Source organism: Macrobrachium nipponense, chromosome 22 (assembly GCF_015104395.2).
Source record: "Macrobrachium nipponense isolate FS-2020 chromosome 22, ASM1510439v2, whole genome shotgun sequence".
NCBI lineage: Eukaryota > Metazoa > Arthropoda > Malacostraca > Decapoda > Palaemonidae > Macrobrachium > Macrobrachium nipponense.
The window spans coordinates 52,141,279-52,161,159 of record NC_087213.1 but is presented as its reverse complement, the minus strand read 5'-3'; the positions used below and the strand labels follow the sequence as shown (position 1 = coordinate 52,161,159).

The 19,881-nt window shown below is 36.5% G+C and overlaps 1 long non-coding RNA gene across 1 annotated transcript; it reads right to left on the bottom strand.

Annotated features, from left to right (window-relative positions):
* Nucleotides 1-2,265: 2,265 nt before the first annotated feature.
* Nucleotides 2,266-19,208, bottom strand: LOC135198636 (uncharacterized). The gene is made up of 4 exons (XR_010310849.1): nucleotides 19,079-19,208; nucleotides 13,212-13,333; nucleotides 11,090-11,236; nucleotides 2,266-2,473 (listed from the first exon to the last, which is right to left on the bottom strand). It is a non-coding gene; the product is annotated as an uncharacterized LOC135198636 (long non-coding RNA).
* Nucleotides 19,209-19,881: the final 673 nt, after the last annotated feature.

The following is a 19,881-nucleotide window of genomic DNA, read 5'->3' as shown; positions in this document are numbered from 1 at the left end:
ATTCAGCTTACATTCAATGATTATAATATCCTATTTCGAATATTAATGGTGTAATTCACATACAATAAATTATTAAAACACTTTTCAGTTGCAAATGTGCACCCAGATATCCTTTTATTTACCGAAAACTTACACATTGCGTAACTATCTAAAGCCTGGGACGCAGTGTTACCATACAAAAACACCACAGGCGGATGGACAGATGAAAAAAAACAGAGTATAGTCAAATCACCTCCGGACCTCCAAATGACCTCTATAGCTGACCAGATGCGAAAACACTGGTCCAAGAGCTTGAGACTTCTACTTTCACTCTGTTATAGAATCGAAGAGGAGCTGTCTGACCTTGTCATCTTTGAAGTGACTGATTCGTAGATTCAGTCACTTAAAGTGTTAACAACACACCCTTGGGGTGTTGTTAACACTTTAAAAAAGGAATACCATCAATGCAACAGGTGAAATGATATTAAGTTTTACCTGGGAGTTACCCGGTGATTATGACAGAAGGTTAAAATATGATAGAATTTGGATCACTTGACCAAAAAAAAAAAAATGTTCACAAGTAGATGAATCTACAAATCCCATTAGCAGGCAAAGTATCAAGGTCTATCCTTTCCACTAATGGGCACAGTTCTCCAAAACGGGCGTCTCAGCATCTAGGTTACTGATGCCATAATAAAATTAAATAGGAAACTAAAAAAAACCTACAGGAAAAAAAAAGCCTTTGGATAAATATATCAATGAGATGGAGACATCTGAAACATGGCACTGAAAGCCTGCAATAGCTAACCTAGCCTCAGGCACATCTGGAATAGCCTAACCTTCCACTAACAGGCAATGTGTCGCCTTCACTGAACATTACACAAAACACAGAGGGGAAAAACATGCAAGTAGAAACATAAAGAAATGTGCAAAATAAAAACACTTTCTCTACACCTCTGGTGTACCATAGTTGTCACCAACATATATCATGCATGGATTGCCAATAATTCCCACTAATGATAGCAATGCAATTATAAAACTTTTCCCACTAAACACTAAATAATACTAAGCAATGGAAAATGGCCTACCCAGCATTTTAAACACTCAAAAATGAAAACCTGGAAAGTAAATATACACATTAGTTTTGTAAAACTGCTTTGCAACTGTATGAAACTCAACATATTGCACACGACATCCTCAGTAAAGAGACTGTTCCACAGGTGCGAGGAATAAAGAACCTCTGGAACTGGGAGACGTTCAACAACAAGGCACATTTACTGCTTATCAGTGCTGCTGTTCAGCAAATCTGGCTTTCCTTCAGCAGGAAGGACGGAAGGAATATAAGATTTAGGCCAGAAGCCGAGTGCTGACACCTGTGAGGTCATTCTGCACCGAAAGGAAAACCGAAAGTAGAGGAGGTTTGAAAGGTGCAACAGGAGGTAAACTTTTGCAGTTGCACAATACATAATACAATTGTTAGGAGAGGGTGAAAAGTAATACGAAAGAAAGCAAATCTGAGCAGAGGTACAGAAAGGAACAAAGGAGGTTGCAGCTTGGGGCTGAAAGGACGTTTCAAAGACCCTCAATAAACTTGAGTCATTCCAGACCCCTGGCTAAATGTGCATCCAGAATTACTGGAATCATCACTAGCACCTACAGCTATAGTATTGGTCTAATTATAACAGCCAAAGTGTTGCTAGCTTTGTCTGCACTGTCATTTAATGCCAGTGTAGATCCACACTTACAAAAGTTGTTACCTTTATAAGTACCTGTAGAAAATCTGTACAAATCCTACAACCTGCATAGATGAAGATGACTATTTTGAACCTTGATTTGTGGGTCCAGTTTTCACTGTGTTAATGTTATTAAAAGACATTTTTATTCAGAGCAGTTCTCAAGGATTGGAAGAACTATATAAATTGTATGATCGCATTTCGTATGTAGAAGTACAGAGGACATTTGGTTCCTTGATGAAGGAGAAACAACAGTATCTGTTTATTAAGAGTAAATCTAAGCTTTTAGATTTAAAGAACCTCTTATGGTTATTGCAAAATAAGGATTGTAAAAAAAAAATTAAATAAGATTGCTAGTGGCAATATCATTAGGGTAAGGGGGATTTGAAGGCCGTCAAAATCTAAAAGGAAAAGATAGAATATCCTTCTATGCATACATTTGCTTAGGTTTAAGTTAGCCGACTGGCGTTTAAGCAAAGTTTTGTTTGGGCTGTTACATGGAACTGTGGACTGTTTGCTGTGCATGATTTTTTAAATAAACTATTAGAATACGGCTTGAGTATTTTGTTTCTAAATAACCTTTCCCAGGATTATGACTAATTAAAGTAACCTTGTCACTTACTGTGGCTTCATTGGCAGTTATGTGCTCCTTTGAAAGGCTCCACAGGTCTGACAAATCCACGCCTTGGGGTCAGACCACGCCATGGGGATACCAGTAATCTTACTGTATTGATCTGAACACGACTCCTGGCCACTCATTTCTGAAAGGAAAAATTGAACATTAACATGAATGTCACCAAGCATATTTCACTACATCAAGCATATTTTACTAAGCAGAAAGAATAATAGCATCTAATACATATATAGAGCCATACAACTTTATGCACAAGGTCTCTCTCTCTACCTGAATGTCCAATTAGGACAGAATGCCCAATAAGGTGTGAACTGCTACTGATATTAAAACAAAGAAAAGTTGAGATGTCAGGAAGAAACCTTCCCAGCAGACTATTTTGGATTTGTACGGGGCCTGCCAGAGAGGGAATTATCACCGCGGAGGGCTGTACATAAAACCAAATAAAGTGAAACAACATGAAAAGGGGTGTATTTCACAACATGAAGCACAATCAACAACTGTGCTCACAAACGGGGTGTTAATTTCAGAATATGAGGCCTAGTTCACAAACAAGCTTACAAAGGGAGTCCATTTCATTCACAACATGAAACCTAAATCACAAATTAATAATAATGACATTTACATGCGAATACTGCAAGAGATTCAACCCTTACCAGCAAATTTCAAATTATTTGTAAATTACTTTTTGAACACAAAAACAAGTCAAACAATACATAAGGTAGTCGTCTACTTACAACGGCATTAGGTTCTGACAGAGCTGTCGAAAGTTGATCTCGTCAAAAGTCGACGAACCACATAGCCTATGTACATATATTCTATACCTACGAACCACATACCCTATGTACATGTATTCTGTACCTACCGTATATTATCCATCATATATTATATCCAAAGTATGCACTGTATAATGTCTTTCTTTTAGCATATTGAATAAGTTGAATCATGTTTGAGCTGTCTTTTTATCCTTTTTACCATATTCAAACACACATGCATGTACATGTACGTATATTTTACGTTTACATTTTCATTGACAACTGACTAGCCTAATATACATTTAATATCCCAAAAATGTGCATGTATAGTACCTATTATTACGTTTAGCATATGAAATCTTATCATTCTTGAACTCCTTGATTAATACTTACTTTTATTACTGTATTTAACATTTTTATTGTAGGCATTCAAACCATCTGTCTGGCCTGTTTACATTTTCTTATCCGCCATTTGCATTGATAATCGGCTACATGTATTATTTACTTTTATTTATTTATAGGTTTGAATTAAATACATAATTTGTTATTACATTTGATTTATTTGCAAAACATAAAAATACAAAATGAATTACAAAAATACGAATCTTTTACCATTTTCGAACAAAACCTTACATCTGAAAACATAAAACAAAACATCATCTTCTGTTTTCTCTACCGACCATTTGTACTGTTACCAACACGTCTATGTACATAGTAATACACAAAGTTTGATTTTACAGTAAATTATTTTTTCTTTATATATTTCAGGCAAACTACAGTAATGCATACATAGAATTGATTTACAGTACAGCAAAAACATGAACATACAAAAATTATTGTCTGCTAGTGGATGGCTGGGGATCGTCGGGGTCATCCATGGTAGTACTGGTAGAGGGGGCAGGGGTAGACCGAGATGTTGGTTTAAACATAAACATGCTTAGTTTTGTTTGAATGGTCCGTTTTTTTTTTACTCTCTTCATAAATTTCCCAGTATGGGCGAAAAGCATCAAGAACCATGCGTTCAATTCTTGAAAATCTTTCAATATTTGGATCCATTCCTTCAAAATGAGCTAGAAGTTTATTTAACTCTGATAAACCTTCTGTTAAGCCTTATGGTTCGTGAAAATTCTTGTGGCTCCTCCTCATCCGCCTTTTCTGCTGCTGCTTCTCTCCTTTCTTCTTCTGCAACTTTTTCCTCTTCCAGAGCAATCAGACCTTCAGTTGTTAGTTCTTCCAACTCTTTGTCAAGCAATTCCTCGATTTCTTCCATTTCACATTTCAACGATACACCTTTGGCTAATTTCATAATTTTTCTACGAATCATTATTAGTTCATTCTCATTATCAAAACCCATCAAAAAGTATTCACATAGCGTTTAGCGCAAATTCTTCCAAACACCGTTCATGCATTTCTTTGTGACAGCTTCCCATGCCGCAGAGATGTTCTTGATGCATTTAAGAATATCGTATTTTTTCCAAAAATCGCATAAAGTTAAGTCAGGATCATCATCTGTAGCAGATATAGCTTGGGAAAAGGTGGTTTTTAGATAATTTGCCTTAAAGGTAGCAATAGCTCCTTGGTCCATAGGTTGGATGAGGGGAGTTGTATTGGGTGGTAAAAATATCACTTTTATGTTAGGATGGAGATCGGCCAGATGAGGGGGATGCCCGGGTGCGTTGCCCAAAAGTAATAACACCTTGAATGGATTAGTGTTTTGGAAACAATATTCACGAACCTGGGGAATAAAGCAGTTTACATACCAGTCTTCGAAAAGTGCTTGAGTCATCCATGCCTTTTTGTTGGAACGATAGTAGACTGGTAGCGTATGCCTATTCACATTTTTAAAAGCTCACGGGTTTTCGGAATGATAAATAAAAAATGGCTTCAGCTTAAACCTGGCGATGTTACCGCCAAGCAACAAAGTCAGCCTATCTTTAAATGCCTTAAATCCAGGCATGGATTTCTCTTCTTGGTAAATGTAGGAGCGTTCCGGCATTCGTTTCCAGAATAATCAACTCTCATCAACATTAAAAAATTTTTCTGGTAAAGAGGCTTCTTCTACAATGACTTCATCCAAACTTTCAATGAATTTTTTCGCACCTTCCTCATCTGCACTCGCTGCTTCCCCAGTGATTCGGACATTATGCAATTGAAATATTTTCTTAAATCGTGTGAACCATCCTGTACTTGCTGAAAATTCTTGAGAATGATCTACTCCAGCACGCTCCTTCAACGTCTTAAAAATACTTAAAGCTTTCGTTTGCAGTATGTGAAGGCTTAATGGGACATGTTTTTGGAGTTGGCTTTCAATCCACACATTTAATAGTTTTTCCATTTCGTGTATGGGTCCACTTCGTTGTTTCATTATCACAGATGATCTCATAGGTGCTGAACCCTTTACTGCTTCACGAATAAGTTCCTTATCCTTCAAAATTGTCAACACAGTAGAATGCGGTAGGTGAAGATCACGGGCTATTACACTCACTTTCTTCCCCCCTTCAGACTGCTTTATCACTTTCACTTTCATGTCTAGATCAATAGCTTTTCTTTCTTTCTTAGCAGGCTTGGAAATTGAGCAAGATTTTCTCTTTGGAGACATCTTTGATTGGGGTTTGGAGCAAAGAAACAATGTACAATATAGGCTAACAACAAGGACTCAAACACACAGAAACACTGCCGAAAGCTGAGCATCTCTCGGAGATGAGTGCGCTGCCGGTAGCGGGAAAAACTATCATACGCGCGCTCGATGTATTTTAGCCAAATATAAAATTAAATATTATTATATATTATTACATTGTCGTAAAGTCGGTTTGTCATAAGTTGCATAGGTCGTAAGTAGACGACTACCTGTATATATTTACATACTTTATCGACCTTTTTAAACCAAAACTCAAAAAATGCAACTTGTAAATATTACAATTGGTTTTTGGACATTACATAACAGGAAAAGTCTGTACATATTAATATTTACACTACACAACAAGAAAAGTGTGGGTGTTATAGCCACAGCTACACTAAGTCTAAAATAACACTTGCTTTGTCAACTATCTACACCCGAGTCGAGGTGCCAAGTCGTTTTTTAATGTACACTATGGAAGGTTGGTGTTTAACCGAATATTCAGTTTGAAAATGTACTAAAGACATTTTCATTTCATTACTGCCAAACATCTTAACCTTAGAAGATTACTTGATCGACTAATTCTCGTCATCTCGTGACCACAAAACAATACTTTGAACCATGTCTTCATTTGTCTTGCCATTAAATAAGCTAGCTTAGAATAGTCTATTCAAACATAATGTATCTCACTTCTTACTTGATTCAATCTCACTTCTTACTTGATTCAATCTCACTTCTTACTTGAATCATTACTTCAACTTCTCACTTGATTCAATTACAAATTTTATTTACTGTCTTTGTTAACAACTGTCACTTAAAATTTGTGTACAGCAGTTATCTGAACAACCAAACCACTTTCTAAGTCTTTTATTTTGCATAACAAGGTTTCAATGCCATGGAAGCATGGAATATAAAATTTAGGCATCAGGCCAAGTGTCAGTACCTATGATGTCATTCAGTGCCGAAAGAGAAATAATGTCAAGAAGGTTTGAAAGGTGTAATAGGAGGAAAACCTTGAGAGTTGCACTATGAAACAATTGTTAGGAGAGGGTAGAAAGTTAGATGAAAGAGAATATGAACAGAGGTACAGTAAAAGGAATGAAAGAGGTTGTAGCTATGGGCTGAAGGGAGGCTGCAAAGAAACTTTTTTAAAGACTGCAGTGCACTCTGAGGTTCAGTGATTGCACTAGCCACTTACTGGGTACAGGTTCATGTACTGTTTCCCTGTTCCAGAAGACAGCACATCCATTAATACGAGGAATTACAAACATACACAAAACTGTCATTTACAAGTTAACCTGATTCAATATTTCTACAAGAACCTTACATACCACTTAAGCTATGTTACTCCACTAAACTGTAATGAAAATATTCAGCTCTACACAAAGCATTTGAAATTCTAATCATTCCACCCAAAACAGAATTAGGTTATGCAGCCACACCATCTACTGAATAATGACAAGCCTGCTCAAATCGATTTAATTCACTGTTCAATAGTTTTGCTTTATCAAGTATGCCTGTGGCTTTCACCACAGCTGCCAGGTCATCCAAGATGCAAACTTTTTGGCTTCATGAAAACCATAAAACACAAATCTCCAACACTGACTGTGTCAAGGTCTTCCACAGTCACACATTTGGTCTTTTCTTACTAAAGGGTTGCTAAAGCACTTTTTCTCATCTTTTATCTCTTGACTTCACCGTATTTTTATCCGTTTTACAAATTATTTGTTTTTGCTACTAGAGACACGTTGTACTCTCCAATTTCTCATGCTGGTATTCAACGGTGTGTAAGCTCACTAGGAAATTCCAGAACCTTCGGCTTCATTCTATACAAACACCAAAAATGTGTTTTGATTTTGACACTAAACCTCAAATCAGCCTTGTAGAAATGCTGCTTGAGAAGCTGGTATGAAAAAGGAAATACAAGAAGCTACAATTAAGTAAAAAGACCACTGGGTGCATTTATATGGCCCATACTACTCTTTGCAGCAAAAAAGTTGCACTTGCAAAGAAGGAGACTACTTTGAAAGCAGGTGACAACGGGTAAGTTGGTTTTATGAAATTTAGGCTGCCAAGCCAAGCACTGGAACACTCTTGGCCATTCAGCACTCGAGAAAAGAGGGTGTTGGAGCAGCTGGAAAGCGAGATAGATCAATTCAGAAAATTAACGACAGGCTGGAAGGCTCATGGGATGCTGAATACACCCTTTAGCAGTGCCTGCAGTGCACCACATCAGGTGCACTGAAGGCACAGCTATGTTCCTGCAGGGGGTGAAAACTGATGAGAATCTTAGCAAGTGTATGAGAGTATCATATGAAGTAGAGCTGAGCAGCAAGTGGAAAGAGAGACACTGATCTCAAAAATCTCTATGGTTTGGACAAGGGATGTGGAACAGTTAGTATGAAGAAATAACATGAAACAAGGACCAATAAGAAGGTTCTGCTATTATGGTGGAAAACCATAAATGAAAGCCTGGGCCAAAGAGATGACAACTATTTATGAAAATGAGGCTGTAAAGACATGCACTGGGGTACTACTTTCAGCCAATCCCAGTAGCTGGACATAAGACAAGAAATGAAATGGAATAAGAAGAGAATTAAAAGGCTGGAAAATTCTGTCTGCATTGCTATCTGGTGGGAATGCAGACAGAGGAGTGCACAAAACAGAATAAACTGAAAGAGCTCAAATGATATAGAAAATATAACCACCTACTGCCTCAAGTCAAGTGCTGATGACATACATACACGACTAATTACTATACCTAGACGCTTCATGACCTGGACGGAATTAGACTCAAAGATCAAGGGATCTCTGGAGGTATAAAATGACAATGAAGGTGAAATTGATTAGTATGAAGATTTCAGGTTTGTCCTAGAACTCGCTCACGTCCTGTCTGTCCCAAACAGAGATGATGTCAGACAATATAAGACTTTATACGTTCTCTGTGATGTCATTATTCCTAACACGGCACTCGTGCTAGTGTCATTTTAAAGCAGAATAAGTGTACTATGACAAACATCAAAGCAACAAGTGGAAAATGGTCAAAAATGCCATGTCAGTGCATCAAGAACGACTTTCAGTTTTGGATTTTGAATGATGCAGCGAGTGGCACTTATATAATGATCCAGGGATTAATATGATGCTATTTTACAGTCATTTCGATTACAAGAATAAATCCAGTCCTATTCACCTTTAATACACACCTCAATTCCAAGCTAGACTATTTCCAGTCCCTCTGGAACCATGAACTCTGTAAGACTGACCCAGGTTGGAAAATATGATGCTTTCATGATTGAACCAGCGATGAAAAGTTAAGCAATAACTACTTGGAAAAAGTGCATGTGAAAGCAATAGTGCAAAATAGGTTCCAATAAAAAATATACATAAAAGCAGCAGTAAAAGGTCAAGAAACCAATGGAAAGTGACCTTACAGAATTGGACCAGTTATCTTATGTTCAACCTCAAGACGGGAAAAAGGCACAAAAATATTAACAATGAAGACTACTTCATGCCAAAAGGGTGTATCCAGATTTTATGGATGGCAATAAGACAGGTAAATGAATGATGAGGGCCATTGCACCATCATATAACTTAATAGAAAGAATGCAAAGCAATAAAAATATGGCTGTCATAAGATACAAGCTATTTACCCTAATCTGATTCACTGGCTACATAGTCCTGTCAGGGGATAGATTTTAAAGCCACAGGTAGTGGCTAAAACACACCAAGACATGAGCTACTTAGTAATACAATTCCTAATCTTAACGTATTAATGCTAATAGTAATGCAACCCCTAATCTTAATGTGCAAATGCTAATACGTACATATTATACCCAAACTTCTTGCCATATACTTTGTATGTTCTTTGAGCCTTTGTATCACCTACAATACTGTGACCTTTCCAGCAATTTTCTAACGCGTCCATTTACCTTCACTTGTGTGTCTTGCCCTTCTTCTGGCATTCTAATACAAAGTGTGAGTAATGTGCTTTGAAATGAGATCAAATAAGGTGCCTCATCATGAGTAGTACTTTCACAGCCCAACCCTAATTCATTCAACCTTCACATGGCTCCCAAAGGATCTGTCTTTAATTAGTATAAGAGTTTAAATTTTATCCATCAACGTACTATTTCTAAAAAAAAATTCACAACAGGATTAATTGCAAAGGCCTTGTGACACTGTTACCTACAGTGAGTCCTGGAACAGAAGAACAGAAACAGGCTACGGATTGATTGATGAATAACTTTGGTTTTTCCAGAGTTTAGCTTCATCCCCTCTAGACTACACAATTTACATATTAATTCTAAAACTCCAATAATTATATGGTTAGCTGCCACATACATTATTATACATTAAGGGGATAATGATAATTGCATATTGCAATGAAAGTAGCACTATCTGCAGCATACATCCCTTTTTCAAGGCCTGAAAAGTATCAGACTGGCACAGCCAAAAACAATATCCTGAAGAACTTCAGATGTTAAGTCTAGGCTGCTACACACTTCAACATGCATTAAGGTGATACTCTAATTGCAAAATGCAATACAATTAGCACTATGTGCACAGTGTACTGTCTGATTTTCATGGCCTGAAAAGTATGACTAGCAAATACAAACTGCAATAAAGGTGATACTATCTGCATAAAGTACTATCTTACTTTCATGGCCTGAAAAGTATGACACTAGCAAATACAAACTACAATAAAAGTGGTACTATCTACACACTGTACTATACTTTCATGGCCTGAAAAGTATGACACTAGCATATACACACTGCATTAAAAATGGCACTATATGATCTTAATTTCATGGCCTGAAAAGTATGACACTAGTAAATCCAAAAATCAGTATATAGATCGGAGAGCACTATCCTGAGAAACACTATATATTATGTCTCAGCTAATCAAAATTATCACTAAAACCTTTATTTTATTGTTCACTTACATAATTGTGAATGAAATATTGAAAGTGGCTCATTTTGTAACCCTAATTTGATATACGATTCTTAAGTGAATCAAATAAAATGACAGGCAAATTAATAAAAAAATATTAAGACAATTTTGGACTCCTTTCCACAATTAAATTTCTTCATAATTGATTAGCTTGATTTTAAAAGGCATGACAAGTACCTAACTGATTCCTGCTATAATACCAGTTGTCAAAGATTGTTCGCATTCAAGTTACACTACTTTACATGTAGTATGTATATACGTATAGGTCAATATTTTCAGCATTTTATAATCATTGGAGCACACATCTCTTCATCTTTTAACAAAACCTGACAAGACAACAGTGAAGACATCAAGTAATGTTCTACTAGACAGCAGATATCTTTTAACTTCAAACTTTATAGTGAATCTCTCCATACAACTTACTCCCCAGAAAATTGTTGTTTTCATGAGCAGATCTTTAAGGTCCAGGTGTGTCACATTGGGCTGCACTTGATAATCTCCCACATTTTAATAGACCTTCCAACTTAAAACATCCTAGTTGAAACTATTCACGGTGCTGTTTCTCCTTCCCTGTAAAATATGAAATAGTTAAATCCTGCAACAAAAATTTTATATCATACTATTACTCCAATAAAAAAAAAATCTGTAAACAACCTGACTAGGATTTATAAAAATTTAATCTGAAACGTAGTATCAATTCAGTTTCCTGTAATGCCTAAACTACTTTTGCTGCTCACAATCAGTGGCAATGATACAACACACAAACAGACATCTGCAATGATTGATGACCAACACTTCAAAAATCTTCCCTCTAATATTCTGTCAAGAAAATGTGTAGTACTTGCATTGTGTCATTAGATAGTATTGGTTTGCCAGAATCTGCACCTTTTGTCACATACCTGAGCAGTGCACTATACCTGATATCTCCTTAGCAAGAGTTCACCATTATTTGGAACTTAAATGCAATTAAATTCTGGCACATTAAGGAAGTAATGTAACGATCTATTTTGATATTTCTATTCCAAAAGATTCTCTCTGAACCACACTGGTAAGAAACACATATAGTATACCTTTTTTTGTACATACAGACATACCACAGACACCAAAGTCTGGACTAATATTAGTACGTATCAAATAATAGTATAAAGCTTGAGTTTTTTTTTTTTTTTTATCATAAACTGCTGCTGCTAAGTTACAGAAGCCTTGAGGCTTGGTTGCTGACCAATTACCAGATGGGGACTCAGTCAATTTGATCACATGAGTACTACAGGTCATTCAAAATGCCATCTGGGGATGTTCAGGCATCAGCAACCCTTTGCAGCAATGTGACTAGCCAACATATCATGCCCTAACCTTCCTATCAATTCCAACTAGCTAACCTTCCCACTAATTCCCATTAGCAAGCAAAGTATCAAGGCTTATCCTTTCCACTAATGGGCAAAGTTCTCTAAGACGGGTGTCTCAAAATCTAGATTATACACCATAATAAAATTAAATAGGAAACAAAAAATCCTACAGAAAAAAAAGAGCCTGTGGATAAATACATCAATGAGATGGAGACATCTGAAACATGGCACTGGAAGCCTGCTGTAGCTAACCTAGCCTCAGGCACATCCGGAATAGTCTAACCTTCCACTAACAGGCAATGTGTCACCTTCACTGAACATGTGCACAAAACAGAGGAGAAAAACATGCAAGTAAAAACAAAGAAATGTGCAAAATAAAAACACTTTCTCTACACCTCTGGTGTATCATAGGTGTCACCAACATATATCATGCATGGATTGCCAATAATTCCCACAAGTGATAACAATGCAATTATAGAACTTTTCCCACAAAACACTAAATAATACTAAGCAATGGAAAATTACCTGGCCAGCATTTTAAACACTCAAAAATGAAAACTTGGTAAGTAAATAATATACACTAGTTTTGTAAAACTGCTTTGCAACTGTATGAAACTCAACATATTGCACACGACATCCTCAGTAAGGAGACTGTTCCACAGGTGCGAGGAATAAAGAACCTCTGGAACTGGGAGACGTTCAACAACAAGGCACATTTACTGCTTATCAGTGCTGCTGTTCATCAAATCTGGCTTTCCTTCAGCAGGAAGGATGGAAGGAATATAGATTTAGGCCAAAAGTCGAGTGCTGACACCTATGAGGTCATTCAGCACCAAAAGGAAAACCGAGAGTAGAGGTTTGAAAGGTGCAACAGGAAGTAAACTTTTGCAGTTGCACTATAATAAAATTGTTAGGAGAGGGTGGAAAGTACTACGGAAGAAGGCAAATTTGAGCAGAAGTACAAAAAGAAACGAAGGAGGTTGCAGCTTGGGGCTAAAAGGACGTTTTAAAGAACCTCAAGTAAACTTGCGTTAGGTTTAAGTTAGCTGACTGGTTAAGTAAGGTTTGTGCTGTCACGTGGAACTGGACTGTCTGCCGTGCATGATTTTTTAAATAAACTGATAGAATAAGGTTTGAGTATTTAGTTTCTAAATAACCTTTCACAGGCTTATGACTATTAAAACAACCTTGTTACTTACTGTGGCTTCATTGGCAGAAATGTGCTCCTTTGAAAGGCTCCACAGGTCTGACAAATCCAAGCCATGGGGATACCAGTAAGATATACTGTACTGATCTGTGCATGACTCCAGGGCACTCATTTCTGAAAGGAAAAATTGGACATTAACATGAATGTCACCAAGCATATTTCACTAAGCAGAAAGAATAAAGCATCTAATACATATATATAGAGCCATACAACTTTATGCACAAGGTCTCTCTCTCTACCTGAATGTCCAATTAGGACAGAATGCCCAATAAGGTGTGAACTGCTAGTGATATTAAAACAAAGAAAAGTTGAGATGTCAGGAAGAAACCTTCCCAGCAGACTATTTTGGATTTGTACGGGGCCTGCCAGAGAGGGAATTATCACCGCGGAGGGCTGTACATAAAACCAAACAAAGTGAAACAACATGAAAAGGAGTGTATTTCACAACATGAAGCCCAATCAACAACTGTGCTCACAAACGGGGTGTTAATTTCAGAATATGAGGCCTAGTTCACAAACAAGCTTACAAAGGGAGTCTATTTCATTCACACATTGAAACCTAAATCACAAATTAATAATAATGATATTTACATGCGAATACTGCAAAAGATTCAACCCTTACCAGCAAATTTCAAATCACTTGTAAATTATTTTTCAAACACAAAAACAAGTCAAACAATATACTATATATATTTTCATACTTCATCAACCTTTTTAAACCAAAACTCAAAAAATGCAACTTGTAAATATTACAATTGGTTTTTGGAAATTACACAACAGGAAAAGTCTGTACATATTATTATTTATGTACACTATTCTAAAGCAACACTTGCTTTGTCAACTATCTACACCTGAGCCGACATACCAAGGTTATACACTGAACCACTTGCTTTTTAATGTCCACTACGGAAGGTTGATGTTTAACAGAATATTCAGTTTAAAAATGTACTAAAGACATTTTCATTTAATTATTGCCAACCATTCATAACCTCAAAAGATTACTTGATTGACTAATTCTCGTCATCTCGTGACCACAAAAACAATACAGTAGTACCTCGAGATACGAAAGGCTCTACTTACGAAAAACTCGAGATACGAAAGCCAATGCGAAAAATTTTACTGCTCTACATACGAAAAGTTTTCAAGATACGAAAGGTTGTTGCTGTAAAGTCCCGAGATTCGCCCGGACCACCGAGAACAATTTTAAAACTCCCGCGCCGCCAACTGAGTAAACTTGCCACCATCCTCCCGCTCTCCCATTGGTTCCTGATGCTAGTCACCCCATAAGGTCCTGCTCTCCTATTGGTCAGCATCTAACCCTTGTGCTTCAAGTATTCTATTGGTAAAAAGTTGCTGTAAATTGAAAAACTTATTCATGCAATACATTTAATAAAAAAAAAAAAAAAAATTAGGTAAAGATAGAATAAAGAATAGAAATGAATGGTTATCATACTGTTTGGTAGTTTCAGTAGTTGAAGAGAGATAATGAAAATTTATGGCTTACTGTGTAAAAGTGATTGGTTGGCGATCGTTCGATACTAGTACTAAGTGCTGGATGTAAACAGACGTTTGGAAGGTTTTTTTTTTTTTGTTTTTTTTTTGTTTATTATAGTTAGTGATTACTTAATAACTATTTGAAATGAGTACATGCAATACATTTAATAAAAAAATTGTGAATTAGATATCAGAAAATATAAAATAAATCAGTCTGCCAACAAATAGGTATTTTTTAGAATTCTTCTTCTGTTTTATTATTACATTACGTATTACGTATGTTTCATTACAGCTGTCAGTAACTCGGTATCTCCATTAGGTAAAGATAGAATAAAGAATAGAAATGAATGGTTATTATACTGTTTGGTGGTTTCATTAGTTGAAGAGAGATATTAATGACAATTTATGGCTTACTGTGTGCTAGGAAAAATGATAGCTTGGCGCTCGTTCGATACTCGTAAGAATGTAAACAATCGATTGGAAGGTTTGTTTTTTCTTTGTTTGTGTATTATAGTTAATGATTAATTAATAATTATTTGAAATGAGTACATACTGATTATTTATAATTTTATTGGCATATTCTAAGCTTTTAGCTCTTAGGTTTAGATGTCAGAATCATAGACTAGGCTACAGTAGCAACCGCTAACATAGGCTATGCTTATTGCTAGGGGACATATGCTAAAGTCCTAATACATGCAGTAAAAATGGGGTTGAACATTACATGCAGTTGAATATTACTCAAGTATGTACAGTATTTTGCCTTTTTAGAGACATATTTCTTCCGTCGTAACCCTAGAACATGTGTTTTAGGCCTGGAAATATAATTTACTGGGGTGTTTTTGGAGGGCTTGGAACAGATTAGCCATTTTACATGTAAAATGTGTTCCGAGATACGAAAAACTCATAATACGAAGGCCGTCTCGGAACGGATTAATTTCGTATCTCGAGGTACCACTGTACTTTGAACCACGTCTTCATTTGTCTTGCTGGCTTAGTATTGTCTATTCAAACAGAATGTATCTTACTTCTTACTTAATTGGATTCAATTACAAGATTTATTTATTGTCTTTGTTGACAACTGTAACTTAAAATTTTTGTACAGCAGTTATCTGAACAACTAAACCACTTTCTCAGTTCTTTATTTTGCATAACAAGGTTTCAATGCCATGGAAGCATGCTACATAGGGTCATGGAATGGAATGGAATATAAAATTTAGGACTAAGGCCAAGTGCTAGAACCTATGATGTCATTCAGCGCTGAAAGAGAAATAGTGTCAAGAAGGTTTGAAAGGTGTAATAGGAGGAAAATCTTGAAAGTTGCACTATGAAACAATTGTTAGGAGAGGGTAGAAAGTTAGATGAAAGAGAATATGAACAGAGGTACAGTAAAAGGAATGAAAGGGGTTGTAGCTATGGGATGAAGGGAGGCTGCAAAGAAACTTTTTTAATGACTGCAGTGCACTCTGAGATTCAGTGATTGCACTAGCCACTTACTGGGTGCATAGTTTCCTGAAGACAGCACATCCAATAATACGAGGAATTGCAAACATGCACAAAAATGTCATTTACAAGTCAACCTGATTCAATATTTCTACAAGAACCTTACACTACCACTTGATTTATGTTACACCACTAAACTGTAATGAAGATATTCAGCTCTACACATAAAGCATTTGAAATTCTAATCATTCCACTCAAAACAGAATTAGGTTATGCAGCCACACCATCTACTGAATAATGACAAGCCTGCTCAAATCGATTTAATTCACTGTTCAATAGTTTTGCTTTATCAAGTATGCCTGTGGCTTTCACCACAGCTGCCAGGTCATCCAAGATGCAAACTTTTTGGCTTCATGAAAACCATAAAACACAAATCTCCAACACTGACTGTGTCAAGGTCTTCCACAGTCACACATTTGGTCTTTTCTTACTCAAGGGTTGCTAAAGCACTTTTTCTTATCTTTTATCTCTTGATTTCATCGTATTTTTATGCTTTTTACAAATTACTTGTTTTTGCTACTGGACACACATTGTACTCTCCAATTTCTCATGCTGGTATTCAACGGTGTGTAAGGTCACTAGGAAATTCCAGAACCTTTGGCTTCATTCTATATAAACACCATAAACGCAAGTTTTGAATTTGACACTGCATCTCAAATCAGCCTTGAAGAAATGCTGCTTGAGAAGCTGGTATGAAAAAGGAAATACCAGCAGCTACAATTAAGTAAAAGCTGGTATGAAAAAGGAAATACAAGCAGCTACAATTAAGTAAAAGTTGTATGAAAAAGGAAATACCAGCAGCTACAATTAAGTAAAAAGACCACTGGGTGCATTTATATGGCCAATACTACTCTTTGCAGCAAAAAAGTGGCCCTTGCAAAGAAGGAGACTACTTTGAAAGCAGGTGACAACAGGTAAGTTGATTTTATGACAATCTTGGCCATTCAGCACTCAAGAGAAAAGGGTGTTGGAGCAGCTGGAAAGCGAGATAGATCAATTCAGAAAATTAACGACAGGCTGGAAGGCTCATGGGATGCTGAATACACCCTTTAGCAGTGCCTGCAGTGCACCACATCAGGTGCACTGAAGGCACAGCTATGTTCCTGCAGGGGGTGAAAACTGATGAGAATCTTAGCAAGTGTATGAGAGTATCATGTGAAGTAGAGCTGAGCAGCAAGTGGAGAGACACTGATCTCAAAAATCTCTATGGTTTGGACAAGGGATGTGGAACAGTTAGTATGAAGAAATAACATGAAACAAGGACCAATAAGAAAGTTCTGCTATTATGGTGGAAAACCATACATGAAAGCCTGGGCCAAAGAGAATGACAACTATTCATGAAAATGAGGCTGTGAAGACATGCACTGGGGTACTACTTTCAGCCAATCCCAGTAGCTGGACATAAGACAAGAAATGAAATGGAATAAGAGGAAGATTTAAAGGCTGGAAAATTCTGTCTGCATTGCTATCTGGTGGGAATGCAGACAGAAGAGTGCACAAAACAGAATAAACTGGAAAGAGCTCAAATGATATGGGAAATATAACCACCTAGTGCCTCAAGTCAAGTGCTGATGACATTACATGACTATTCTCAATATAGTACAAATATTTTCGACTTTTGCTAATGAATATGTGTCAGTGTAACAACCTAACCCAGGCAACAGTCACTCTCTCTCTCTCTCTCTCTCTCTCTCTCTCTCTCTCTCTCTCTTCTCTCTCTCTCTCTCTCTCATTCCCAATTTTATAAATTACGGATGAAGCGATTGTAAACCTGTAGTACAGACATAAGCAACAAAATCGAGAAACAGCTGACTGACGTCATCTGCTGTCACCATAAGAAAAATAAAGCGCAGGCGAAATGATGTTCAAATCTAGCGAAATCACACTTAACGCTTATACAATCAAGTATTGTGCCACTTTTAAACCCAACTTTGTTAATTTACAAGAGTGCAAGCGGCTTACGATGACAGTGCTTGTACATATTCTATAAAATATGTTTCACTTATTCGAATTATCATTTTCTCCAGAAAATATCTATGTTTAGGCTTAGAGACCTTTTCGGTTTTTAGAATTATGGATAGAGATCCCACTCCGGTAACAAAGTAAGAACTCCTAACATCTAATTATGGTAATTACGGTAATTGCTGTAATTAGTTGTTTTGTTTACGGTATCAAAAGTTGTATCACTAGTGATTCACTTGGATAGCCTGGTTTTTACCATTAATATTAGGTTACAAATGTTTCTTTAGTGTCGATAGTTGTAACTGTAGCCTACTACTGATACAACTATCAGCACTTCAAGGGTTAGCCTATCATTAAAATTATCACAGGATTTCAAGTTGTCGCAGAATGCCTCTTACTTTATATATTTTCAACTATCTCAAGTTCAATTGTGATTCTTACCGTTTTCCTCCCCAAATAAGCACGGGAACACCTATTAGCATGGGAACACCTATTACATCAAAATAGATGTATTTTTTCAATCAAGAGTCATTTTAAAGGTTTAAACACTCTTAAAACACTTTGGTTTAAAGCTATGTCCCCAGCTTTAAACCAAAACTGACTGAACCACTTTTGTTTACAAAAATCATATGATTCCTTGGGTCGGTTCCAGATTTTTGGTCGAGCTCAGATGCAACATTTACTCAAAATTTTCCGTTGAAATCCGATTATTTCGAGTGCTAATACGAACGAGGTCCAGGTCTCTATTGTATTTTAGCTCCATGTATTGTACTGTAATTAGCCCTTTTTCCTGTCTAGTTCTCTAAATTCCTTTTAGAGGCTTCTGCCTTCACAATCTGTGACACAAACATACATTTACCTGTTTTTTTTTATATAGATACTAATATCAAGTGAAAAACTTACCTTTAGGCTTTGGCAAATAAGGCTGAAATCTATGAGCATCTTATCTTGAAAGATCTGGAAAGGAGTTCCATCAACTCCTACAAAGGCAGGTGGCATGCTTGACTCAACTGATGACTTGAGGGAAGCCCTGAAATAAAGTAGAAACTTTCAGTAACCTTCAAAAAAAAAAAAAAATTTTTTTTGGGGGCCAAAAAAATGGAAACCAAAGTACCTTTCAAAATAAACTCAGACAATAGTTGGTCAAGTTTGTTGTCTACAACTTAATGTTTATGATGATTATAATGATAGATGAACCTTGGACTGACAAGCCAAGCACTGAGGCGGCACTTCCAAAGATGATCAAGGGGGTCAATACACCCATTGGTGATGAACACTAATGACACAGAAAATTGATTCTTGGGCAACATCTTGGCATAGCAAAATCAAAAAAAGGTACCCCATCATATCCTTTTCTTTATTTCTGACAAATCTCATGGGTGTTTAAGGAACTGATAATACAATTAAAATCTATGGACATATAAAGGACAGTGGATTAAATTCTAGTTTAATTAGTCTTCTAAATTGTTCAATTCAATTCTTTCAAATCTAAGTAACTCTTCTGGAAAAATTTAACAGCTCCTTCAAAATACCTTCTTGTATGAGTAGCACATTTCTGGAGTCAGTCATCAAAATCCATTGCAATTTTATCATTCTTTATTTTTAGATGTCCTTGTCCAGGGATAGACTTGGTCCCTGTGTAGTGATGGTAATCTTTCATTTAATAGCAATAACCTTCATAATTGATGGACTGGAAATACAAACTG